Below are 27647 nucleotides of genomic sequence, written 5' to 3' on the forward strand. Positions count from 1 at the left end.
TGACACAGATTTCTCTAATCTGCTCTATCACTTGGATTGTCTGATCTGGTCCTTGGTCTAGCAAACGCACACCGTGCCAAGGCAGGAGTCTGTGTGCATGCGTGACAGAGTGTGTGATTGTGTTTGTGTGTGTGTGTGTGGTTGTGTGTGAAGGGGGGGTGGGAGGCTGTTTGTGTGTGTGTGTTCTTAAGGCTTAAGAGTCATTTGTTGGTCTTGGCCAAGACTGGAAGTCTGTTTGCCTTAACCAGGTCACACACAGCTGTGTGTGTGTGTGTGTGTGTGTGTGTGCGTCCACTCAAAACGATGAGTAAGAACCATATATGTATATGTCTGTGAGTTTCACAAACACACACACACACACACACATGCATACACACCTGAGGTATGTGTAGAGCATGTTGACAGCTCAGTGTTCTGAGGACTAAACATTTAACACCCTTCCTGTGGTTCCACATTCTTGCCCTTCCTGCTATAGGTTGTCACCAATGCGCACACACACACACATGCACACACAAACACGTACAGAAACAGACACACAAACACACCCACATAAACACATATACAGACAGACAGACAGACACACACACCTTAGTATCAATATGGAGTCTGAAAAGGGGAATGCAAGGAGGGCCACCAGGTCCCACACACACACACACACTCCTACCAGGGACAGGTAAGAGGTGAGAAGACGGTGCTGGCTACTTCCTGTGATCAACAGGAAACGACTTGCTGCCCATGTTGTGATGGTGTGTAAAGACTAGGAGAGGTCACATACATGTCAGAGACCGATGCCAGCCAGACCTCCAGATAACGTCCTACTGTTCCCTCAGGTCTCCGGATTCAAACTAGCCCCCTCTTCTATAGATGTGTACTAGGACTGGCCCCCTCTTCTATAGATGTGTACTAGGACTGGCCCCCTCTTCTATAGATGTGTACTAGGACTGGCCCCCTCTTCTATAGATGTGTACTAGGACTGGCCCCCTCTTCTATAGATGTGAACTAGGACTGGCCCCCTCTTCTATAGATGTGTACTAGGACTGGCCCCCTCTTCTATAGATGTGTACCAGGACTGGCCCCCTCTTCTATAGATGTGTACTAGGACTGCCCCCCTCTTCTATAGATGTGTACTAGGACTGGCCCCCTCTTCTATAGATGTGTACTAGGACTGGCCCCCTCTTCTATAGATGTGTACTAGGACTGGCCCCCTCTTCTATAGATGTGTACTAGGACTGGCCCCCTCTTCAATAGATGTGTACTAGGACTGGTCCACCCCTCCATAACTGTATATTAGGATGAGTTCCTGCCCCAGACTCGAACCCACGCCTGGCACACAACCCATCTGATGGGACAGCAACAGACTCCCCGCCCGTATCTCTCTCCACCTGGTAGATCAGCCAATCACAAGCAGACAGCTGCATGCCAAACCGAGATTTGGATAAAGGTACGTTTGTTTTTATGAAAAGCAAGTGAGCATGTGTATTTCTGTGTGTGTGTGTGTGTGTGCCAACTCAGGTCTAATCTAAGGAGGAGGTCTGGGGTGAGTGTGGGGGTTCTCTGAGGGGTATGTGTGTTTGTGTGTGTGTATTGGGGGGGGGGGGTCTAGGGGATATGTGAGGGGGGTTATATGTAGGATCTGGGGAGGATCTGGGAGATCTCTCCCGTGGTTTAAGCTGCTTAGGGTCTATAGTAGGATCAGGAGGAGGACTGACCCCTGGAGAGGAGAGGATCAATTACCCTCTAAACCCTGCTGTAGATGGAGCACTCCTCTCTGTCTCTCTCTCTGTCTCTCTCTCTGTCTCTCTCTCTGTCTCTCTCTCTGTCTCTCTCTCTGTCTCTCTCTCTGTCTCTCTCTCTGTCTCTCTCTCTCCGTCTCTCTCTCTGTCTCTCTCTCTCTGTCTCTCTCTCTCTCTCTCTCTCTCTCTGTCTCTCTCTCTAAACCCTACTGTAGATGGAGCTGTTTCCAACTCACTGTATATATTAAAATGCAAAGCGGTTCATTGGGCTTTGCTTGAGGAGCGACTAGACATGCCAAAGCTCCACCCTTTCAAAAGAAAAATCAGCTTCCTGGTCAAACGTTGTGGGTGAGGGATTCTTTATGAGTGTTCACATGAGTACAGGCCACTTCTCCCTGTGATCCCTCCCGCCTCAAACAGGCACCCCTGCGTCACGAACTGAACCCTTTCGACCACTAGGGGCAAGAATGTTTCATGTGAAAAGGACAAACATGAACTTTAGGCAAAGATTTCAATGTCGGGATTGACGAGAGTTTAATGTGCGTATGAATCTGTGTTTCATGGGTTGAGCTAACATGAAGAGGTTTTGGTGTCTAGTTCCACTTGAATGGTGAGCTGGAGCTGCTAGCCTGGCTGTGGAAACCCCTCCCCTCTCTGTGTTACAGGAAGGGATTGTGGGTAATAGAGGCTTACCATTGAGTGTGTGTGTGTGTATGTGTGTGTGTGTGGTCCTGGGGACCATATGAGTGGAGTAAACCCCTGCTGAGACATGAGTGTGTGTGAGAGGCTAAAGAACTCACGCTCACCTGAGGGCCCAGTCCATGAGAGAGAGAGAGAGAGAGAGAGAGAGAGAGAGAGAGAGAGAGAGAGAGAGAGAGAGAGAGAGAGAGAGAGAGAGAGAGGGAGAGAGAGGGAGAGAGAGAGAGAGGGCACAACATAGCAGATGGTTTGAAATGTTTACTCATGCACAGGCATGCACACACACACAAACTTGCAAACTCTCTCAAGCACATACACCCTTACAAGAGAGAGAGAGAGAGAGAGAGAGAGAGAGAGAGAGAGAGAGAGAGAGAGAGAGATAGGACAGAGATGGAGAGAAGGGAGAGAGAGAAGAAAGGATCCCTTCTTTTCAACAGAGAGTGACAGACAGAGAGGAAGAGAAACAGAGACAATAAGGAACATAGTTGTTGCTGTGACCATGTATGAATGCAGCGTCTGGTAGTACTCTGACACACAGCCCTAAGGAGGTTGTGTGTGTCTGTGTGTGTATGTGTGTGTGTGCACAGGCCTAAAGCCTATAGATCATACAGAGAACTAAGTCAAGTTAAGGTCATCGTACAGAATACTCACACAAACACACAGCCCAGTGTGAGACCAGTTCAAATAGCTTTCATTACCCGGCGCCAGTGCTCCGTGTCGCCATAACGACCCTCCAACAAAACGCTCATTATGCTAATGAGGCATGGCCGACCTTTTATGATAGCCAACACTTGAAGTGACAGCAGAGTGACACACACACACACGCGTGCACACACACACCACACTATTCCCCCTTTTGTGACCTCTGTGAGTTCCTCTCTTCTACTGCAAATGCACACACACACAGTTGTCACACAGACAAATAGGTTGTGTGTCATCCCATGTGTGTGTGTGTGTGTGTGTGTGTGTGTGTGCGTGTGTGTGTGAGTGTGTGCATACGTGTGTTTGCGTGTCCCTCATGGTCACAGGTAATAGGTTATTAACAGGCACATTAAACACAATTAATACTGATGGGCTCATGTAACGACCCTTGCAGAACAAAGGAGAGAAGGGGAAGGAGGGGGAGAAGGGGAGGAGGGAGGAAGAGAGGAGGATGGGAGTAGAGGAGGGAGGAGAGGGAGTCTGAGTGACTGAGCTCATTTGAATATGAAAACATGGTGTAATGAGGTGATTAAAACACAATTATGGAACACTGGGGTGAGGAGTCAATTAGGAGAGGGGATGGGAGGAAGAGGAGGGAGGAGAGGGTGAGGAGAAAGGAGGGGAGGAAGAGGGAAGAGAGAGTGAGGAGAGGGGGAGAGAAGAGAGAGAAAAGAGAGAACTAGCAGGGGAGGGCAAGGCAAGCAAGATGACTGACAGGCAGGAGAGCCAGTAGAAGGCTTTCAAACAAAGGGTTGTTGACAAGCAGGGGGCCAGGGGGAGGGGACACAACAGGAAGTTAATGCAACCCTCCACTGACTATGTGTGTGAGTTTGTGTATGTGTGTGTGTGTGTGTGTGTGTGCGTATGTGGAGGGGTAGGGATTTTACAAGGTCCCAGGTGGTCTCTCAATATCATCCTTAAACACAACCATTATCCAGTTGTGGGAACACACACACACACCAACCCGCGACCATTGATCCAACTTATTTATGCAGGAATAATGAGGTCTGTGGATAATTATGTCAGCCTCAGGGTTGTCTGTGTGTGTGTGAGTGTGTGTGAGAGAGTGTTTGTCCGTAAAAGGGAGACAGATAGACAGAGAAATGGTGTGTTCCAGAATGTGTAAACGTGTGTTTGTTTGAGCAAGCCACTGGGGACATGTGACAGTTGCACCTTGTGTGTGTCTGTGTGTGTGTGTGTGTGTTTCCGTGTGTCCGGATCGAGGGACGGAAGATGGTTCTGACAGTCGTCGCCATGGGAGACGAGGGCTGTCAGAAGATCGTAGGAGAGGAGAGTGGAGGAGAGGAGGAAAGGGGGATGAAAAGAGACCCATGGAAAGGGGCTGGGATGTGAGGACAGGAGAACAGGAGAGAGGAGAGGAGCGGGGAGGAGAGGAGAGAGACAGGAGGATCGTTTGCTCCTGACAGACAGAACCCCCCCCCCCCCCCCCCTCGTCTCCCTCCCCCCTCCAGAGTGACGCTGCCTGGGGGAACATCAATAATGGAGGGCCCTCGGGGGCTCCGGGGGAGCACATGAAAGAGACGCATGCTAAGCTAACGTTTAGCCAGGGAACGCAGCGGTCTGAAACCCTCGCCCCCGGGGGGAGGCCGGGGGCTGGGTTGGAGGGGGGGGGGGGGGGGGGTGGAGGAGGGGCGTGTGTGATTATCTAACTATGAGATAACTATAATTCCAGGAATCTGTGGTGTGTGTGTGTGTGTTCAAGTTTTTGTGCCTGGATCATCCGCTGGCTCGTGTCTAGCTCCCGCTCCAGGGACTGCAGTGCTGCGAGCGACGTGGTCTGATGAGCTGCTCACGTCAGCAAAACAATCAGGACCACATTAGCCTGACAAGTCACAGGTGCTGCATCACAGGCACTGTAGGCAAAAGGAAGGAGGATACTGATTGGACGAGACACAAGGAGGATACTGATGGGATGAGGATCCGGCCTTAAAATGAGCGTACATGCTGCTGGATTTGAGGTGAACCATGTGGTTTATTAGATGTGGAGAGCTGATTGCAAACTTGCTTATGTTGTCAGACTTGTGTAGTAATGCACAGTAGTTCATGAACATAACCACATTTACTGATCTCTATAGCTCTAAAAAAGTATGGACTTTATTTCCTATTGCTGTTCCATTAGCCATGAACGAGACCCTTTAGACCAAGCTGATTCAAGCTATTGTATCAGTGTAAACAGCTTTCAGTATAGATCAGTGAATTTAGCTATGTTCAAGAATTAATATGTTTACTGATAACCCATGTGGATGTCTGATAATATCTCCTAGTATACTATCGCAGGATATATATCCTTAATCCGACAGTGAAACAGTTCTACTGTGCACAAACTCCAATTAAGTCATAGTATCCGCCAACGTCATAGTATCCGGCTGCATCACAGGCACATGCCCTGCCACAGGCACATGCACTACGTCAGGAATCTATAAACGTCAGGAATCTCCTGACGTCTGTCTGTGGCTCAATCATCTGGAGATCCTTCATCACGGACATGTGGCAGGCGTGTTGCTCAGTGTCAAGTTGTTTGCATGAGCGCTTTGCCACACATCAACACCTTTGCCGCCGTGTTGAACCCCACTGAGAAATGGAGCCATATGGATCACCCCAGTATGTAGTGTTCCTCCGCGGCGGAAGGATACGCCCCAAAGCCCACCCTGTTAGCTGCTTTACAAAAGTATTACGTTCACATGGGCACTAGTTCTAGTGGAATCACAACACCCCATGCCTTAAGAGAGCTGATGAGGCTGGAGCTATGCTGATGTCCACACACACCACACAGACACAAACACCACACAGACACACACACCACACAGACACACACAGACAGTGACAAACAAAGCAGCTGAGCAGTCTGTTTACTCTCAGCATTTTTTCTACCCACAATCCCTCTGGAATTGGAGAGGGGGCTGCTGGGACGGCCCTTATCTCTCCGAGCGGCTGGAGGGGAGATTAATAGAGGTGGTCACACGCACACATACACACACACACACACACACATACATACACACACACAGACATACGTATAAACACATACATACACAGATATGCACATACACATCCGCACACTCTTACACACTCACACACGCACTCACACAACTATGTACACACACACCCAACCACACATTAACATGTACACACACACACACAACCACACACCCACTCAATCAGATACACTCAAGCCTGTTTTCCAGGCTATCCCTGGGAACCACATTAGGCCCCCAGGGGGAGAGAGGAGCAGAGGAGGAGGAGAGAAAGGAAAGAGAGGAGGAGGAGAGGGAGGGAGGAGAGAGAGAGAAGAGAGGAGGAGGAAAGGGAGGGAGGAGAGAGAGAGAAGAGAGGAGGAGGAGAGAGAGGGAAGAGAGGAGGAGGAGAGGGAGGGAGGAGAGAGAGAGAAGAGAGGAGGAGGAGAGGGAGGGAGGAGAGAGAGAGAAGAGAAGAGGAGGAGAGAGAGGGAAGAGAGGAGGAGGAGAGGGAGGGAGGAGAGAGAGAGAAGAGAGGAGGAGGAGAGGGAGGGAGGAGAGAGAGAGAAGAGAGGAGGAGGAGAGGGAGGGAGGAGAGAGAGAGAAGAGAGGAGGAGGAGAGAGAGGGAAGAGAGGAGGAGGAGAGGGAGGGAGGAGAGACAGGGAAGAGAGGAGGAGGAGAGAGAGGGAAGAGAGGAGGAGGAGAGGGAGGGAGGAGAGAGAGAGAGAGAGAGAAGAGGAGGAGAGAGAGGGAAGAGAGGAGGAGGAGAGGGAGGGAGGAGAGAGAGGGGAAGAGAGGAACAGGAGAGGGAGGGAGGAGCGAGAGGGAAGAGAGGAGGAGGAGAGAGAGGGAGCAGAGAGAGGGGAGAAGAGAAGAGGAGGAGAGAGAAAGGAGAGGAAGAGGAGAGGAAGAGGAGAGGGAGGAGAGGAGAGGAGGAGGAGAGGGAGGAGAGGAGGAGGAGAGGAAGAGGAGAGGGAGGAGAGGAGAGGAGGAGGAGAGGGAGGAGAGGAGGAGGAGAGGGAGGAGAGAGAGGGAAGAGAGGAGGAGAGAGAGAGAGGGAAGAGAGGAGGAAGAAAGGGAGGGAGGGAGGAGAGAGAGAAGAGGAGGAGAGAGAGGGAAGAGAGGAAGAGGAGAGGGAGGAGAGGAGGAGGAGAGGGAGGAGAGGAGGAGGAGAGGGAGGAGAGAGAGGGAAGAGAGGAGGAGGAGAAGGAGAAAGAGGGAAGAGAAGAGGAGATAGAGGGAGGAGAGGAGGAGGAGGAGAGAGAGGGAAGAGAGGAGGAGGAGAAGGAGAGAGAGGGAAGAGAGGAGGAGAGAGAGGGAGGGAGGAGAGGAGGAAAGGAGGAGGAGAGAGAGGGAGGAAGAGGAGAGAGAAGATGTGATGGGAGGAGAGGTCCACTGGAGTTAGGGTGTTAAAGCTTTCAGGGTCTACAGCCCCTCCCCCACCATAACTGCTCCATGTGTGACACACCTGTTTCCTACCCTGCCACCTGGGGTGTGTGTGTGTGTGTGTGTGTGTGACTGTCACACTCCAGAACCTCCCAGCCTCCAGGACACCTGTTAGACATGTACACACATGCACACACACACACACCTGCTGGTTTAACCTTGGTGTCATGTTTGCATTCATGAGAACGACAGTAATAGAGAAAGTACAGATAATATGATTGTTGTGTGTAGGCAGGTTTGTTTCCAGGTGTGTGTGTGTGTGTGTGTGTGTGTGCTGATGACTGGGGGCCTATTTCCTGAAGACAGGAGAGAGAAAGAGAAGGTGAGGGAGAGAGAGAGAGAGAGAGAGAGAGAGAGAGGGGGAGGGAGGGAGGGAGGGAGGGAGGGAGGGAGGGAGGGAGGGAGGGAGGGAGGGAGGGAGGGAGGGAGGGAGGGAGGGAGGGAGGGAGGGAGGGAGGGAGGGAGGGAGAGAGAGAGAGAGAGAGAAAGAGAGAGAGAGAGAGAGAGAGAGAGAGAGAGAGAGAGAGAGAGAGAGAGAGAGAGAGAGAGAGGAGGATGTCTGTTGTCATTAGGTGTGGCTGTGATGGAGTGATAAGAATGAACAACAAAACCTTCGCCTGTCACATTCACCTGTCACCGACGGCGCAAGCAGACAGACCAGACAGATGAGGTTGAGGGGGGGGGGGGGGGCAGGCAGGGGAAGGGAGAAAAAGAAAGAGAAACAAAAGAAAGAGAGGAGGGAGAGAAACCGGAGTCCGAGACAGTAGGATGAGATGGGCGAAGGAGGAGAAGGGTGGAGTACAGGATGAATAAGAGCAGACGATGAAGAGAGATAAGGAGGGAGGGGGTTGAAAGAGAGAGAGGGGGGGGGGGATAAACGATATGGACGAGAGAAGAAGAGTGCAGGGGGGATGAATCAACATCTAAGGAATGAAAGGAGGGAAGAATAGGAGAAGGCTGAGCGAGGGGTGAAGGGAAACGAGGCGAGGGACAGCGAGAGAGAGCTCCCGAGGAGGGGCGTTCAACACAGGAAGCAGCCAATAGGTGAGAGAGGAAGAGGGGACGGGGAGGAGTGGAGGAGAGGAAGGTTGGCGCGCAAAGTTGAGAGGAGGAAGAGGAGAGGAGGAGGAGAGTAAGAGAGGGGACGAGGAGAGGAGATGAGGAGCAGGTAAGAAAAGGAGGAGAAGAGGACGAGAGGAGGAGGAAGAGCAGAGTATGAGAGGAGATGAGGAGGTGAGGAGAAGAAGAGAAGAGGAGGAGGGGAAAGAGGAGGAGGAGAAAGAGGAGGAGTGAAGAATCGACAAGAGGACAGAGACAAACGGTTTCCTACTGTGCTCGGTAAATCACCTGCTGGATCCTATTCACACACGCCCACGTTTACACACACACACCCACGTTTACACACACATACACGATCACACACACACCCGCGTTTACACACACACACACAAACACATTCAGTAGGAAAAAGATGCATTTTGACACCGATCACTTTGCCAGATGCCAAACACCCAAGTACACTCACTCACATCATACTTCACACTGCAGAACACAACAGGCACCTAGGGTGGAGCTAATCCCACTGCCTATCTCAGTGTGTTAAAAATGCCTCTTTTTCGGGCTCTCCTGTAAATGTATGTTTTAAATGTTTGTGTATGTTTTTTGTGCGCGTGTATGCGAGTGTGTGTGTGTGTGTGTGTGAGAGAGAGTGTGTGTGAGTGTGTGTGTGCGTGTGAGACTGGGTATATAAGTGCATGATTAGCTTTCTTGGGAGGGGCATCATGTCCTTGAGACGTGGAAATATTACATATAGGCAGGCTTTCTGTGTGTGTGTGCAGAGGGGAATTCTACTGCAGCAGAGCGAGGAGTAAAGGGGGGAGGAAAGGGTTTCCTACCTCCAGCACTTATCTGACAGCTTTATATCCCTTTAATTATATTAATTGGTTTAATTAAAGAGATTTGCATCTACCTGAAATAAGGATATGTTAATTAACCTCCAGGCACCTCCCCTCCGCCTGGTGCTGATTGGACGAGAAGGGTGAGCCAAGGGAATACTTTTGAAAAATCGAGATTGTTTTCAAAACTTTTTTTAATACTGCTAAATAATTGAGGTGCATTTGTTTGACTCTTAAGCAGAGCTTTGAGAGTGATGGGCCATTCCCCAGCTATGGGACACAGGACTGAAAGTGAAGCAAATCAAATGCACTCCAGAGAGACCAAAACCCTCCTATCCTGGAACAAAGGTCAATGAGAGAGAGACAGAGAGAGAGAGAGAGAGAGAGAGAGAGAGAGAGAGAGAGAGAGAGAGAGAGAGAGAGAGAGAGAGAGAGAGAGAGAGAGAGAGAGAGAGAGAGCAACATAGGGGGGAAAACCCAGAGGGTCCACTTTAGCTAATGAATTAATGGGATGGTTGTGGGGGCGAGGAGAGGGGAGGGAGGGGGGAGGGGGATGAGTGGAAGGAGGACAGAGATAAGCCCATCACCACAAGGCAGGAGTCAGATCTCCTCTCCTCTAATCACTCCATTGCTCTCCCTCTAATCACACACACACACAGAGCCACGCACACACATTTACACACTCTTTCACTCACACACGCTCATTCAATTATCGTAAAAAGAGAACTTAAAGGAAACTTAAAGAGGAGAGGAGTGGGGGAGAAGACGAGAAAAGAAAGGAGAGGAGAGGAGGGGAGGGTGGGAGAGAAGGGGGTAGGAGAGGACAGGAGGGGAGGGGAGGGGAGGGGAGGGGAGGGGAGGGGAGGGGAGGGGAGGGGAGGGGAGGGGAGGGGAGGGGAGGGGAGGGGAGGGGAGGGGAGGGGAGGGGAGGGGAGGGGAGGGGAGGGGAGAGGGGAGGTCAGGACAGGACAGGACAGGACGGCAGGGGAAAGGAGATCAGAGGAGGTCTGGAGAGGAGAGCTTCCTGTGGCAGTATGATGATGATATCTGGGCCAGACTCTGTCTCCTGTTCAAATCAGGCCACCTTCCAGACACAGACCAACAGCGACTAAACAGTACACACACGGCAGCACCCGCTCCCACACACACACGCTCACACCCTCACACGCACACACACCCTCACACACACACACCCTCACACACACACACACACGCTCCCTCACACACACGCTCGAATCCTCACGCACACTCAAACCCCTCACACGCACGCAGACATGCACACCCACACACGCGCTCAGACCCCTGACACATGCATGCACGCACACGCCCAGAGGCAATGCCAGTCTGGATGCCTGGCGCCCCAGTAACCCCATTCTCTCTGTGCCACCTGATGGGGGAGGGGGTCGGGGCAGTGCCCACTTAGACCAGCCAAATACCTTCACATGGCATGGAGCGTCTGGGGGGTGGCGGTATTAGGGGGGGGGGGGGGGAGGGATTAGGGGCGAAGGACTTAATGGATGGGTGGTGTGTAGGAAGGGGGGGGGGTAAGAGGGTCGGAGGGGGGGGGGGGTAATCTAACTGGAGTTGATGTTGAGGACGGGGGCAGGGGGGGGAGGAGGGGGAGGGAGGGAGGAGGGAGGAGGGGGACAGCATGGAGAGTCGGAGAGGGACCACCTCGCTGTCATGCCAAGAGTCTGTCTGTGGATTACAGGGGATCAGATCCCCCCCACCAAGCCCCCGAGCACCAGAAGGTGGTCACACACCATGTGCTCTGAAGTCGTCTCTCCTCACACACCCTCCAGCTGGACCCAGATAAGGAAGCCAGCATATCATGCTGGTGCTACGCTGCAGCTCAGACACTGGAAGTGATAACCAGACCTGCTAGCTGGGATGTTCCTGGGAAATACACCTACATCAATAGTACACAACTACAGAACTAATACTAAAATCCTTACTCCTAACAAGTATACTACTAAAGTACTATGACCAAGTACTCTATACAATACCACACAGTATTAACAACTATACTGCTACAGCACTATTACCAAGTACTCCATAAAATATTATTACCCCATCACTAAGCACTCTATACAATACCACACAGTACTAACAACAACATTCCATCCAATATCTTGGTCGAGTGCTAAAATTGATGTTGCCATGGTAAATCCCAGGGCCAATCCGAGGAGACGCTCTGCTCTCCAACCCCGGCTGACCCCGCGGTGTGACACGGACAAATCCCACAATCCCCTGCTCTCTGCGAGGTCACAGGTTGCAGGGCAGGCAGCCGTTACCACGGCAACCGGACCCTCTCAACCCCCCCCCCCCCCAGCAGACTTGTTTCACAGGATGCTGCGGTGGAGGGGTTTGACGCGCCATCCCATAATGAGGCTCTTGCTGTGGCTCTAAATCCAGAAGATTTCCTTCCAGCCGCAACAGACACAGATGTCTGGTAAAACCACCGGGACAGTTTCACCGATTTATTTTGGCCATCTGACTAAGCATGTTAACAATAGAGATGGAGAGAGAGAGAGAGAGAGAGAGAGAGAGAGAGAGAGAGAGAGAGAGAGAGAGAGAGAGAGAGAGAGAGAGAGAGAGAGGGAGAGAGACAGAGAGAGAGACAGAGAGAGAGGGAGAGAGAGAGGGAGAGAGAGAGACAGAGAGACAGAGAGAGAGAGAGAGAAATGGAGAGAGATGGAGAGAGAGAGAGAAACAGAGAGGTGAGGGGGGGTGGACAGAGAGAGGGAGACCGAGGGAGAGGGAGGGGGATGAAGAAACTAATGGATGACCTGAATCCAGCAGCAGACATAAATGATCCTGACATGATGAGGGTTTAGATGATCACAAACAACAAACAATAACAACAACAACATATGTCAAAGTCCTGTACCCCCCCTCCCCCAGTATAGTAGAGACACCAGCCCCCCCCCCCTCTCCCTCCCCCACACACACACACACACTTCCTGCTACCCTAAAAGGCTCGCTGTCACCCCAATTACCCTGCTTACACCTCCTCTCCTTCTCTCTCCCTCTGTCTCTCTCTCTGTCTGCCAGTCTCTGTTTCTGTATCTCACAAACTCTGTCTGTCACAATCTCTCCATCTGTCTCTGTCTGTCTCTGTCTGTCTCTGTCTGTCTCTGTCTGTCTCTGTCTGTCTCTGTCTGTCTCTGTCTGTCTCTGTCTGTCTCTGTCTGTCTCTGTCTGTCTCTGTCTGTCTCTGTCTGTCTCTGTCTGTCTCTGTCTGTCTCTGTCTCTGTCTGTCTCTCTTTATATATTTGTCTCCAATCCTCTCCCCACCCTGAATCTCCTGCTAAATCAGATTACTGCACAGTAGCAAGCCAGGGGAAAGGGGGGCGTAACTTTTCGACTTTGTGTTTTCCGTGGATATGACACATCAAGAGAATGTCAACCAGCCTATTCATAATCCCCCTCTAACATCCAAATCCACCCCCTCACCCCTCCCTCCCTTTCAAGGAGAGGAGGATGGGTCAAGGGGCAATGTTTTGGAACCATCAGTCACATCCTAGACCACCCCCGCCCTCCGTCCCCCCATCAACTAACCCCGCCCCCCTCCGTCTCCAACACCCCTGGTTGGAATCTCGTTGGTTGGAATGGGAGACATGAAACTTGGTGACATTGACGAGAAGAAGAGTGAGACAAATTTCACAACTTCTGACCCTGCGGTTCTAGGGGCTGCCATAGACTCCCATGGAAGAAGGTGTGTAATAATAAGAAGAAGAATACGTAGAAACCCTCTCGGTGGCTTTGCTCCAGAGAGCGAGAGTGATAGAGAGACAGGGACAGATAAAGATAGAGAGAGAGACATAGAGATATAGATAGAGAGAGAGACATAGAGAGATGGAGAGTGAGATAGAGACAGAGAGAGACAGGGACAGAGATATAAAGAGAGAGATTATTATTATGACTATTATTGTTAAACTCCTTGTTAAATGTTATGATATATATGTTAAAATGTCCTTTCAATATTGACTGCTTTGGCAGTATTGCTCAACCCAAACTGTCATGCCAATAAAGCATTCTGAACTGAACTGAGAGACATAGAAAGATAGAGGGTGAGATAGAGACAGAGAGAGACATGGACAGAGAGAGATAGGGACAGTGTGTGTGTGTTCCTGTGATGCTGTGTGTGTATGTGTGCGTGTGTGTGTGTGTGTCACCATGATAGTGTGTGTGTTCTTGTGTGACGCTGTGTGTGTTTGAATTCTCCTAACCAGCAGAATGATTCCAACACCAGGACTGTTGAGACAAGCACTTTACAAACACTCATATGATTGGTCGTCTGGGTCGCACCAATGGGCCTGGGGGATACTGATGAGGCCCATTAATCTGGCTGTCACCAGACACACACACACACACACAGACAGGGCTCAAGCCACACACACACAGGGCTGCAACCATACACTCAAACTCCTACACAAAGGGGCCAGACACACACTTCTATCCGTTCTTTTCTGTCCAATTAGACGGTAAACACTCTTACCTTCAATTCTGAATTGTCCAATCAGAGGGAGGCGTGGCGATCCAATCAGAGCAGGGAAAATGTCCAAACCATGGCGTGTATGACTAGTAAGAACTTCCTATAGAATCAGAGAGAAAGAGAAAGAGAGAGAAAGAGAGAGAAGCAGTGAAAGACGTGAGGAGGGAGAGAGAGAGAGGATGTTAGACCATGGAACAGAAGGCAACAGAAGATTCTGGATTCCCACATTTACATTTTAACACTCTAACTGACATGTCTATCTAAAGTGACGTGCAAACAAGGCATCTAGAAAGCATTTCGGAAAATACACAGTATTTCAGAGTCAAGGAACAATCTGTTTTTTTACCAGGCAATCTCAACTGTTACCATTATAATGATATCACATCCTTCTCTCTGTCTATCCTGCTCTCCCTCCCCTTCTCTGTCTACCAAATCCATTCACTTCAATTGAATTGATAATTATCATTAATTATCACTTATGCAGATGTTCTCTGTTGATGTTCTCTCACAATCTTTCGTTCTCTCTCTCTCTCTCTCTCTCTCTCTCTCTCTCTCTCTCTCTCTCTCTCTCTCTCTCTCTCTCTCTCTCTCACTCTCTCTCACACTCTCTCTCTCTCTCTCTCTCTCTCTCTCTCTCTCCCTCCCTCCTCCCCTGTCTGTCTGTCTCTCTGCCTCTTTCTGTGTCTCTATACAGCTTCATACCAGCCAGAAAGAGTCCCACAGAGCTGCCATCTGGTGTTAGTGTGTGTTAGTGTGTGTGTGTGTGTGTGTGTGTGCAAGCGAGGAGGGGGTTGCTGTTTAAAGTTTTTGAAGTGGGGTCTTTCAACCTGACACGATGTTTGGCCTCTTGCTGTCAGTAACACGCTGCGCCCCCGAACCAGCATTCCCCCCCCCCCCCCCCCGGCCAACTTCCTTGTGGTTCTCTCTCTCTCCCTCTCCCCCGCTCTCTTTCCTCTTTTCTCCTCCTCTTATTCCCAAACACACATAGAAGACCTTCCCCTAGCTAGTGGGTGGGTGGGTGGGAGGGAGGGTGGGAGGGAGGGAGGGAGGGAGGGAGGGAGGGAGGGAGGGAGGGAGGGAGGGAGGGAGGGAGGGAGGGAGGGAGGGAGGGAGGGAGGGAGGGAGGGAGGGAGGGAGGGAGGGAGGGAGGGAGGGCAGGAAGTGAGAGGGAGGCAAGCCAAACAAGCTTGGCCTTTGAAACACATCCACAGGTTGTAGTGTGTGATGTCAGAGAGCTGATATGTGTGTGTGTGTGTGTGTGTGTGTATGCGCGCATTTGTAGTCATCAACTAAAACAGTTTGCTGCTGGGTTTAAGGCACTGTTGACCTTGAGGACAGGATGTTTGCCCTCTAACAAAATCCAGTTCCTGTTCTACATGAAGTTCTACATGAATCCAGCCCGTGTTCTATGTGCTGCAGCCTAACCGGATCAGACCACAAACATGGCAATCTGATTGGTCATACAAACCACTCTCTCTCACTCTCTGTCTGTGTGTCATTTCTTTCCCGTCCATTTCCCTCATTCTCTTTCTCTTCCTCCCTCCCATCCTCCTCCCTTTCTAACTCTCCTCTTCCTTCTGGCCCTCCATCCCTTCCTCTCTCCTTTCGTTCTACCCTGAGTGCATGTGTTAGTGCCTGGTGCAGATCAGGTCAGCCTAGCCTTCAAACAGTCTGACACCCCCCCACCCCTCCACACACACACACACACACTCACCACGTTGCCAGGGAATGTGTGTGAGCTCCGGGGGAGAATGAGTGAGAGGGATTAGAATGTAGAACTTTGGGGGATTACATTTAGTTTTGGACCACTGGAACACTCGGTCAACACTCCACACTATTGAGTGCATATGGAAGCGTATGACCAATCAGAGCAAATATGTTTTGAACTATTGCATAGTAGCCTATAAGAATACAGCACACAGTATGTGAATGCTGTCTACCCTGTGCAGACACAGCCGTAAAAATACTTGTCGCATTACACCTGGTCTAGGGGTTGGATAACACTCAAAACATGTTTTTATACGAGTCAAACAAACGAGTCCCTTAAAAAAACGTCAGATAAAACAAGATTTCACAAGTTGAATCTCGGAACTGGCAGTTCTAGAACATTCCAAAGAGGCAGTTGCTGAAAAAAAGGATGCCAATACCGGTACACGTTTTGTTTTGTTCTTTAACTGAATTCTGTTTACTGACTAGTCCAATAGCATTTTTCCATTTTATTTCAGTTTGCAAAGGATTGTATCCAAAGCCACATACAAATATTCTTACTACTAGTAAGTAAGTAATAACGATTTCAGTGGTCAGAGTCAAGGAACAGCCTGTATTTACCAGGCACAGTGCAACAACATTATCTCAACTGTCGTGCAACAAAGGCATCTAAATGACTAAATTACATAGTGCTGTGCAGAAATAAAGTTACAACATCTCCTCTTAGGAGACTAGAGTGGTCTAACAAGACCACAGCATGTTAGTGACAATGTTGACTGGCCATGAAGGCCCAGAATATAGACTCAGCCCTACACAGTCTCACTATCGTTAGTCAAGACAGGACCCTCGCTCCCTATCTCTCCACCCTTCTCTCTGTCTATCCTGCTCTCTCTTTATCTCTCCGTCTTCTCTCTGTCTATCCTTCTCTCTCTATCTCTCCATCTTCTCTCTCCCCTCTCTCTGTCTCTCCTTCTCTCTACCCTCTCTCTCTCTCTCTCTCTCTCTCGCTCTCTGTTGATCCTGCTCGACTTCCCCATATCTCTCTGTCTCTCTATCCCCCTCTCCATCCTTCTCTATCTGTCTCTCTCTCTCTCCAGGAGAGAGGGAGTCTGTGGTGTGCTACTGCAGGGCACATGACGGAGAGCGAGACGGGGTAGGTCGGGGAGAGGTCACAGAGAGAAAACCTTATCTGGAGATTTCATCATCAGCTATAAGACCCTGTACTGCTGACTTGTTTTCACATTTCATACAGTTACTGTGAAAGAGATACGGGGGAAAGAGGGGGGGGGGGAGAGGCAAAGAAAGAGAGACAGGAGAGAGAGAGAGGGAGAAGGAGAGAGAGAGGCTGGGGGAAAACTGTGATTAGGGTCATGGGAACTGCTTCAGGCTAAACAGCTTGCTGTCTCAGCTCTCCCTCATAACGAACAGCGTATCCCTACGCCTGCCCTGTGGGGATCTTGCAACAAACAGCATATACCTCCACTTGGTGAAATAGTGCCACCTCTTTACTACCTGGCAGACCCTGAGAGAGAGAAGACAGTTAGAGAGAAAAACTGTGAGAAACAGAAGGGGGATTGTGTAAGAAAGAGAGAAAGGGACGGACAGACTGACAGACTTCCTAACTTAACCAGTACCCCTGAGTCTAGATCAATATTTGACCAATGAGACCCATCTACTAATTACCCATGCTGACACCAACAACGGGCACCAGCTCTGGCTAACTGAATGCATTAGAGTGGAGGGCAAGATTAGCTTCACTTGGCCTCTTAATGGATTCATATTGACATAGTTGGTTGTCGTCAGGTATCATTTCACAAGATTAAAAACATTCTGATAACAAATTGTATGATTTGAACTTGGTTTTACGACTGTTGGTATATTTTGTTTGTTTCAAGGAGCGAAAGTGAACTCTCGTTAGCTTTGAGGGTTCTGTTGCTCATGGTGATGAGTTACCACTGGTTCAAATCCTGAGCACAGCAGGAAACAGCACCAACACAGGGGACAGAACAGGAGTGTAGGTTACTTTTGATAATGGAAAATCTGTCCTCCTCACTTTCTACTTCGAAAAGTAACGGCCAAAGTCATAAAAAAAATCTGGCCCACCCACATTTGAAAATAAACCTACAACCCTGGGACACCGGATTCAATGGTTAGCAGCTTCATGTTAGCTGTTAGCTGTGTTAGCCATTCACAGTTAGCTGTTAGCAGTAAAGAGAGACACAGCAGCCATCCGTTTGAACATCATATTGCAAGATTTACTGTTCTCTTACTTCATCATAAAAAAAAGCTATTTGCATAATATTATCATTATATTTCTGGCACCCATACGTACGCGCACTCAAACAAAAAGATAATTGAACATTTGAGAGAGAATTAGCTGGCTATGAATATGATATCCTTTCTCACTAATGGTGCGGTTGGTATGCTAATTGTTACGCTACCGTAAGAGTTAATGAAGGTGAGGATCTCAGTGGCTTGCTGGCTACACTCGTGTATTATCATGCTAATCCAAACTATGGAGAGGTGTGGCCTTACAGTGAACAATGGATTGAAAAACTGGCAGAAAAATGTTAGCTCTCAATGTTAATACAATAATGCGGTGAGGCAGGCCCTGGTCTAAGGCCACACATATGGACACATACGCACACATAGACACACAAACTCTCACACACACTCACATGCACACACACACACACAAACAAAGGGAAGTGAGGAGAATGAAGTGTCGGGCAAGCTATCTATTAATTAAGAGAGGACATTATTCTGAGTAAATGGAGCTATGGAGGAGTAATGAGAAGCACTATCGGCCAGTGATAGAGTACAGACGTGTGTGTGCATGCGTGTCTTGGACACTTTAGAAAACTGCTGTGTCAAAATACTTGAAAAACACACAGATAGGCCTACACACAGTGCGACACACCTACACTTTGCCTGCAGTTCTGTAGTTACAAGTCATATTCACCTACATCTCCACCTAGCCAGCGACAGGTTTAGGATGATACATATTTCTTATTCAGCCGATGTTTTTATCCAACGCGACATTCGAATAGTGTGTAAGGAACGTGCAGCAGGAGAACATCCAGAACCAGCAGGGTGTAGTTCTAACACCATTCAGGGATTGGATTGAAAGAGAAACAATGTATCAACACTCAGAGGTGCTTCCACACACACATGATATCTTCACACTCCAAAGGTCCCCCCCCCCCTTCCCCCCGCACAGGGTTGTTAAGTTAGCCATTCTGTCTGGGTCGTTAGCTTGAATTGCCCTTCCCCCAGGGTAGCTAGCTTTAACTGCTCCACCGCTCCGGGGTGGGTAGCTTTAACTGCTCCACCGCTGCAGGGTGGCTAGCTTCAACTGCTCCTCCGCTCCAAGGTGGCTAGCTTCAACTGCTCCACCGCTCCAAGGTGGCTAGCTTCAACTGCTCCACCGCTCCAGGGTGGCTAGTTTGAACTGCTCCACTGCTCCAGGGTGGCTAGCTTCAACTGCTCCACCGATTCAGGGTGGCTAGCTTCAACTGCCATTCTGAGTGTGAGATGATGGCCCATGTCATCATCACTTCCTGGTTGCAGTCCTACTGAGTTACAGTTCAATGCAGTCAAAGTTGAAAGGTCTCAGGCGTCCGGCCTGGCACTGAGGGTTGTGAGTCAGAAAGGAATATTGCAACTTCCTGGTTAAGAGATTTTACAGGGTTTACAGGTGATTCAGTGTGGACTTTGTAAGTTATGGTGTGTGTGTGTGCTCTCTTTACCCAACACAAGTTTATACTACTTTGTTGACTCATTTCATCACCTAGGGTAGGCCTTAAGGGCAGTTTTAACCTTTGGGACAATGTTGAAAATCAACATAAAGGCAGACCCTGGGAGGCAAATCAAGTTCACCGATTCCTGCTCTACCTTGAAACGTTCCCGCTCTACTGATATGATCTCTCCATCTCTTTATCCCCTCAGACTGCCCTGCAGCCGGGTTGGGATCAAAGTCATCTTTCTGTCTGTCCTCACACCTCCCCATCACCATCCCTCTCCCCCTCCGACCCGCCTCCACTCACTCACTCTCTCTCCCTCCCCCTCTCTCTCAGACCTGGTCTATGCCCAGGCGTGAAGGAGGGATGAATAGACCTGCAGGTGAGAGGAGCTCAAACTGCGGCACAGATCAGAGGAATGCCAACAGATCTCTCTCTCCCTCTCTCTCTCCCTCTACCCCACCCTATTGCCCTCTCTCTCTCTCTCTCTCTCCCTCCACCCACCCCCCCTGTTCTCTCCCTCCACCCCCCGCTCTCCCTCCCTCCGTCTCCCTCCCTCTCTTCTTCTCCACCATTTTCTGCCTCATTTCACGTCTCTCATCCTGCTCTGAACCATCTCTGGACTGACACCACACGAACACATGCATACGCGTGCACACACGCACGCACGTACAGCATCTCTGGCCCGACGACAGGCTGGCAGCTGAGAGTAGCCTCATCATCTGCTGCCTGTTGACTCAGACCTACTGCAATTACACCTTCATAATCAGCTGGAGGGAGGGTGAGAGGGAGAGAGAGATGGATGGATGGAGGGTGAGATGGAGGGTGGGTGAGATGGAGGGAGGGCGAGTTGGAGATGGAGGGAGGGAGGGATAGATGGAGGGAGGGTGAGATGGAAATAGAAATGGAGGAGAGGAGAGGGAGGCAGACCGGGAGAGCTGGGGAAGAAGGGGAAAGAAGGGGGAGGAAGGGGGATAGAGATCAAGGGAGGTAGGGGAAAGACTCAGACTGATAAGGGAGGGGAGGGGAGGGGAGAGGAGAGGGAGAAATGGAGAAGGACAAAAACAAAAGAGAGGGAGAGAGAGTGACAGCGACGGAGGGAGAGAGAGTGAGAGGGGACAGAGAGAGGGAAAAAGAGAGAGGGAGGAAGAGAGGGAGGAAGAACTAGAACTGTCACAAACATCTCTCCTCCTTCATGTGCAGCTTGCAGCTGGACCTTTCTTTTCTCGTTTCGCCTTTTTTGGACTTCTCTCCCTGGCTTCTTTCTCCCTCCGCCTCGCTCGCTCCTCCCCCAACTGGAGCAGACTTAAGATCAATCATACTTCAAATACCTCCTCTCTTTTTGCATTGGACACCCCTCGTTTTCTCTCTCTCACTCCTGCCCATCGCTCCTCTCACTCTTCCCTTTCATCACACACACCACTCTCCTCGCTCTCCACACGTCCACTCTTTCTCCACCTCCATCTCCCCCGCCCTCCACACCCCAACCCCCGTACTCCCTCTGCTCTGAGGTGCAGGCCCCATTTTTGGAACACTTAAGAATTTGGAGGAATCTCTCTTCCAAATAGTCCTTCCTCCTCCCTTTCCTCCCCCCTCCCCCTCTGCTTCTCGTCACACATTCCATGCAGTCTTGCGCTGAGAGTATGCGTGTGTGTGGGTCCACAAACAAACCTCGAGAGCAAACAAGGCGAGACAACCAGAGAAACACGAGCTAGATTGGAGAAGAGAGTGAGAGACAGACAGAGAGAGATCATGAGAGGGAGATGGCGGTGGTGTTGGGGGGGGGGGGTATTAACCGGAACGAGGCGCATTGGATTTGTCTCACTGTTGTCGTCTTTGTTGACGTTTCCACTGGTACCGCCGTGCAGAGTGATCCGAATGAAACGCACCCTGGACGGTGTTAGCTGAACCAGGCTGTGTGGGTGTGTGAGAACGGCCTGTTACCTAATATAGACACCCGGCTCTGTCCTTCTGCATGAACACTGCACCGTGGTCCGAAAGAGGACCATCTCTAACTGGAGGCAGAGGGGAGGGGGTAGATCTTGTCTCAGCTGGTAAAGTGACTGGTTCCTAATGACAGCCACAGAACAGGAGGGTGGACCTGTTCCAGACTTCCCCCAAATGGAACAGACAGAAACAGATTGGTAATCCTGAGCCAGGCACACACACAAACACACATTCACAAACACATACACACATATTCACAAACACATACACACACACACACACACACACACACTGAAAGATGCACGCGCGCACTCACACAGACACACACACAGACACACTCACTGGGCAAACGCACCCCCACACACAGGCAGACACTGATAGACACACAAGCACACAGACTTCCAGACCAGCAGAGTGCTCATCGGGGTGGGAATGACAGTCAGAAAGCCAGTGAACTCTACACTACAAACACTGCTCCATTCCATGGACGAACACAGACTCAGTAGCACACACACACTCACAAACCTTCACACACACACGCACTCGTAGACGTACACACGTACTCACAGACACACACACTTTCTGTCTCTATCTACCCCCCTCTCTACACCCCCCCCCCCTCTGCCTCTCTCTTGCTCTCCCTCTATATTTCAGACATACTGCTGTACTGGATGCTTTTGTGTGTTTGTGTGTGTGTGTGTGTGTTTCACACGAGTGCATTCGTCGGTAGACGCACGCTTCAGTGAGTGTTTCCAGGAGTCTGTCTGACAGTCTACACTGTATCAGAAGAGAAACATACGATTATTATCCAGTACCAGACCAGTACTAAGGTTAGGATCCAGTACCAGACCAGTACTAGGGCTAGGATCCAGTACCACACCTGTCCAGGGCATAAAAAGAAAAACAGACAGATAAAGAGAGACATAGACATAGAGAGAGAGAGAGAGAGAGAGAGAGAGAGAGAGAGAGAGAGAGAGAGAGAGAGAGAGAGAGAGAGAGAGAGAGAGAGAGAGAGAGAGAGAAAGAACCATTCATCAAACCAGTCATTCACCAAACCAGTCATTCACTAAACCAGTCATTCACCAAACCAGCTAGTCATCACAACAGTCAATCACCGTGACAGGCAGAGTTCTTCGAGGTATGCCAGCATTGATGTCAGCTACACCACCCAGAAGCAGCAAATTATGCTGTCTCGTAACAAGACTACTGAGGGCAAACCTTTCCTGACAGGAAGTCCCTCCTTTAAATGATGAGCCAGCTGAATGGGAGATCAAAGCGACTCAGCGAAGACTGCTCAGTAGTCTGACTCTGGAACTCACACGGACACACCTATGAGGTCGGGCGACGGCAGTACAGGGCTCGACCAATCACATGGAGGAGCCAAGCATGTAATCTGCTCTGTGGTGATGACTGGAACCATTGCCATGGCAGCAAGATGGGTGACACCGAGAGGAGGAGAAGAGAGAGAAGGATAAGAGGAAAGGATGAGAGGAGGAGGAGAAGAGGAGAGAGGAAACGTCAGATCCGCGTGTATGAATAATAGAGGGGGGGGGGGCGGTGAGACAAGGAGAAGGAGGGATGAAGAGATAGAGGAAATGAAATGACCCAAAGATACGAGGAACCTAGATGGGGCGGAGAGCCCGAGAGAATGGATGAGACACAGGGACACAAGGAGGGAGGGAGGGAGGGAGGCAGGGAGGGAGGGAGGGAGGGAGGGAGGGAGGGAGGGAGGGAGGGAGGGAGGGAGGGAGGGAGGGAGGGAGGGAGGGAGGGAGGGAGGGAGGGAGGGAGGGAGGGAGGGAGGGAGGGAGGGAGGGAGGGAGGGAGGGAGGGAGGGAGGGAGGGAGGGAGGGGAGAGAGATTGGTGCAGATAAAGAGGGATGAGATCTAGGAAGCGTGTGTGTCTGGTTCTGTCATGTGTGCAATACCTATGAGTCTGTGTGTGTGTGTGGTACGTCTAGAGTGTGTGTGTGTGTGTGCGTGTGGTACCTGTAGAGTGTGTGTGTGTGTGGGGGGGGGGGGGGGTGGTACCTGTAGAGTGTGTGTGTGTGTGTCTGTGTGCCAGCACAGTGACAGTGATGGAGTGATCTTCATAATAAAGCGAGGCCACTTTAGTGCTCTCAGTCTCACTGGTGACACACACATACACACACCAGTCTGCAGACTGCAAGGAGGAGTAGGTGACACGCTGGTGAGGTGAGGTATGAGGTCCAACCTCCAGGCTGGCAGGTGATTCTTCAGACAGAGAGGAGAGGGAGAGAGGTAGGGAGGATAGAGTGAGAGAGGAGGGGAGGGAGAGAGAAGGGGGAAAGAGCAAGGATGGGGGGGAGATGGGGAGGGAGGGAGAGAGGAGGTGGAGGGAGAGAGGGAGAATAGAGGGGAAGAGGGAGAGAGGAAAGAGGGAGGAGAGAAGAAAGGGGGAGGAGAGAGGGAGCAATGAGGGGAGGGAGAGAGGATGGAGGGAGGGAGGGAGAGAGAGAGAGAGAGAGAGAGAGAGAGAGAGACAGGGGAATAAGAGAGTGGGTGGGAACAAGAAGGGAGGGAGAGAGAACCCTAGAGGGAAGAGAGAGCTATAGGGAACAAGATGTGGAGAAGGAAAAGACCAGAAAAGAAGGGAGGAGAGAGAGAGAGAGAGAGAGACAGAGAGAGAGAGAGAGAGAGAGAGAGAGAAGGAAAGAAGGAAGAGGGGGGAGAGAGACGGCCTGTAGTGTGTAATACTAACTGTAGGTTGATATACATGAGGGATATTTAATATAAAATAGATTAGGGAATTGGACACACATTAGTCACTGTTTTCGACCTCCTCATTCCTCTCTCCTATTACTGCACCCAGCTCTGACAGACTTCTCCGGTGCGGCCGGTCTCTCACAAACTACTTAGTTAAGCTTTGTACGAATATTCATTGCGGAATTAGCATGTCGCCCATTGCCAACAATGAAAACAATGGGAGAGTAAATGGGATTAAACCGAAACAATGAATAAAGTCATTCGCCACCTGAGGGGGGGAAACGAAGATTAGATTCCATCTCCCAGATCTGCCAAACCAATTGCCACACAATCTGTTATCGCGCCCGACGCATCTTCGTTTGCGAGGAACGTTGAATATAATCTTGGAACACGCAAAACGTGGTTATTTGGAACATTGTTTCATCCGTCCGTCCTACAGATGGTCGGACGCAGGCGGGCAAATCGTTCAATCCGGCCTTTAGTTGCGCAAACAGCGCGGTGAGGGTTCTGGTTAGAACAAAAGGCGAGTCTTTTAGCAGTGATTCCTGGGGAAAATAATGGGTGACGACAAGCGGTTTGGGGAGGGGGCACGGGGGGCGGGAGGCTAGGGCTAATCTCCACGGTCATGACGGTGTAATAACATCATGGTGCCACTGCCTCCTCGGTGTCCGAAGGGGATTCAGATCTTGTTTTTGGTCAGAAATTAAGCGAAGGTTACATGGTTTTGTGAGTCATTTACCCGGTCATTAAGTGTTATCAAAAGAATCACATTATTAACGGCGTGTCCACACTAAATGACATATGCCGCAGAATAACTCTAATTCTAATGAGGATTATAAAATGAGTCACTTCAATTTCACGATTTACATGAGACTCCCAGTGTCCACAGCTCGGCCAGCCTATTGTGGAAGTTGTCTTCGCGGACAGTTGCTCGATACGGGAAACAATAGGCTACTGTACTTTATTTAGAATAATGGATATTTAAGGCTATTGTATATTATACAGCCGAGCCCAGCAATAAACCCACGTTGCAGCCTGCGGACAGGACTGAGACGAGATATTGCTTCTAAACTGTTCATAATTAACATCTTACTGCACGTCTAAATCATCTTATACACTGAATTTGGAAATCCCGGACAGTCTTCAGACTAGTACTAAAAAACACAATAAAACAGGGTGGCCTAAATTTCAGTGCGCAAACCGATGTTATTTAAACACGGATTAGCCTACCTTCGTTAAACAGAATCTAAGTGCAAGCGTCAAAAGACAAGTTGTGTTTTTTATTTAATTTATAAATAATGTTTGTTTCAATCGCATAATGACAAGTTCAAAGTTGTTATTTTACATATAGCCTAAGTATCCACGCTTGCCACCTGGCATGACACTTCTGATTGATATCTCACAGACCTGTCTGAGCTACGCGCGGCTGTCAAGTCAAATATTCGAGACAGAGCAAAAACAAAACATATGCAAGCAGCTTCAAACTGAGGTTATGTGAAAGAACATCTCCACAGAAAAGCTGCAGGACTAAATTCAAACGTAAGCTGTATGAACAGACGGAAGGAGGGCTGAGGACCGGGAGACCAACGGACGCAGGATACGCTCCCTTGCCAAACAGCACCAAGGCGAAAGAACGGCCACTCACTCACCTTGTCTTTGGATATAAATCCAAACGACGCAAGCAAGCAGGGCAATATTACAATCCTAAAATGTGTCTCCACAAAGTAGCGGACGCCAGAACTCGTCCCGTTCTGCTCCTGTACTCTAGTAAATTCCCCGGTGGTGCTCCGATGTGTTGGCAATGTGGACAGACGATACAATGAGACGGGGCGGCACGAGCACTCCAGGCGCGGCGATGTCTCGCCGTGGACACACCCTTCTCGTTTGCATAAAAACCCCGCGGCCAATTAGAGGGTGCGGCACGGTGTGGTTCCTCCCACGCCAGCCCACCCGGTTCTCCGCTCCGTGTGCTGTGATCCTCTTACCATAGGTTCGATTGTTCCTTATCTAAAGTTTACACCGTGACCTCTATACTGGTCATAAATGGCTGTTTGTTTTTGAAAGTGCAGCATTTAATTTCCTGGCTGAAAGCTGAATGTCTGATGAGAAATCTAGAAGAATCCTAAACAGGCCCTGCAGCTGAAACCCTCATTTGCTGTGATGTCGTTTATACAACCTTCCTAAATGAGACGAGAGTTCAAATATATAGTCAACTGCTCACCTAAAACATCTAATTTTTAATTAAGATAGTCTCAAGGATTGTAATGCTACCAAATTACACAAATCAACAGCGCGCCGAGGCCAGTTAAACGAAACAATCCAATCTTGAGAACTTCCCCGCTTCCTGAAACGACCTCTCGTTCCAAAGCGGCTGGCGCGCGACACTCAGGTTGAGCAAGCAGGTGAAACATGCAGCAATCATGTGCCTCCTATATTCCCGTATTTTTCAAAGTCACGGGTCGTTTTCTTCCAAAGTTTAGCAATACATTACACCGTGTCCTTCTCTAGGGTAATTACAGCACGAGCCGCATAGGGATTAGACACAAATGCGTTTTTTCAGCCAATCTACGGTAAAAAGTAGGTAGGGCTAATTATATTTGCTATCAGGTACATCTTATCGGGAGAAATAAAATCTGTAGTCAAACCGTTAAACAAATCCGCAAATCAATTTAAAGCAGCGTAAACTGACAAGTGTTGTTTATTTTCGTTATGAATAATGAATTCCTGTTAAAGTGATTTTAAGCTTCACTTAAGGACTGCCAGTGTTAGACGACCAGTGAGTCTCCTACAAAATCTCATCTGGTCACTCAAATGTTAGGCTATACAATAAAACAGCACACAAATGTTGAGTCTAGTTTTTGCTGTATGTTGTCACCAGATTGAAACCTGCTGCAAGGAGCATGTTTGACTGGGATGCAGTTATTCATCATCATCTTAGATTGAGACCAGACGCATTCTGTCGTATACCATGTGGACATCAACATTACTCCGTGAACGGCCGCTTGTATAAAACACGCCTGAGTAGTGCTCATTTCGTTCTCGGCGCGCCGGGAGATGCGCATTCCGTTTAAGGGCCGCGGGTTCAATAGATGTGCCATTAGGGGAGGAATTCACCGGCAGCAGCGGAATAATGCGTTGTCTGTAGTCTTGGAAACCCAGACGCGAAATTTCAGTCAGTGGAAAGAGACTATTGAGTGAATGACATGCGGTGTCGTGTTTGCCACACGCTCAGCAGAATGGTAGCGTTGGCACGAGACAACCCACCGGACACCAGGCGGTTATCCAACCTGGACCATCATGGTGACCCATCAGAGAAAGCGCCAACGGAGACTAACAGGGGCCAATCAGTATGTTTCTTCTCCAGGGTTAAAGGGTGAGGGGTCAAGGATGACGGTGGGAGGGGGGTATGCTGGGGTTTGGGATCTCTCCATTTGACCTCTCCTGTCTCCTTGCCTGACCTCACCCCCCGACCTTTCCTGTCTACTTATCTCTCCCGTTTCCTAACCACGCCTCCTAACCACACCTATCTCGTAATCTCCTTGCCTCTCCTCCTTCCTCTCATCCCTCCTCACTTCAC

General features: G+C 49.8%; 1 protein-coding gene across 1 annotated transcript in view; it reads right to left on the bottom strand.

The window, feature by feature from the left end:
• LOC146295014 (semaphorin-6D-like) overlaps positions 1 to 25867 on the bottom strand; it is a 58873-nt gene extending 33006 nt beyond the window's left edge. The window contains exons 1-2 of the mRNA XM_084695680.1: positions 25720 to 25867; positions 13953 to 14049 (exon numbers count right to left, since the gene is read on the bottom strand). The gene's annotated coding sequence lies outside the window, so the exon portion shown is untranslated. The remainder of the gene's footprint in view (positions 1 to 13952; positions 14050 to 25719) is intronic.
• Between the last annotated feature and the right edge of the window lie 1780 nt (positions 25868 to 27647).

Source organism: Hypomesus nipponensis, chromosome 4 (assembly GCF_054491055.1).
Source record: "Hypomesus nipponensis isolate SF chromosome 4, ASM5449105v1, whole genome shotgun sequence".
In the NCBI taxonomy this organism is placed as follows: domain Eukaryota; kingdom Metazoa; phylum Chordata; class Actinopteri; order Osmeriformes; family Osmeridae; genus Hypomesus; species Hypomesus nipponensis.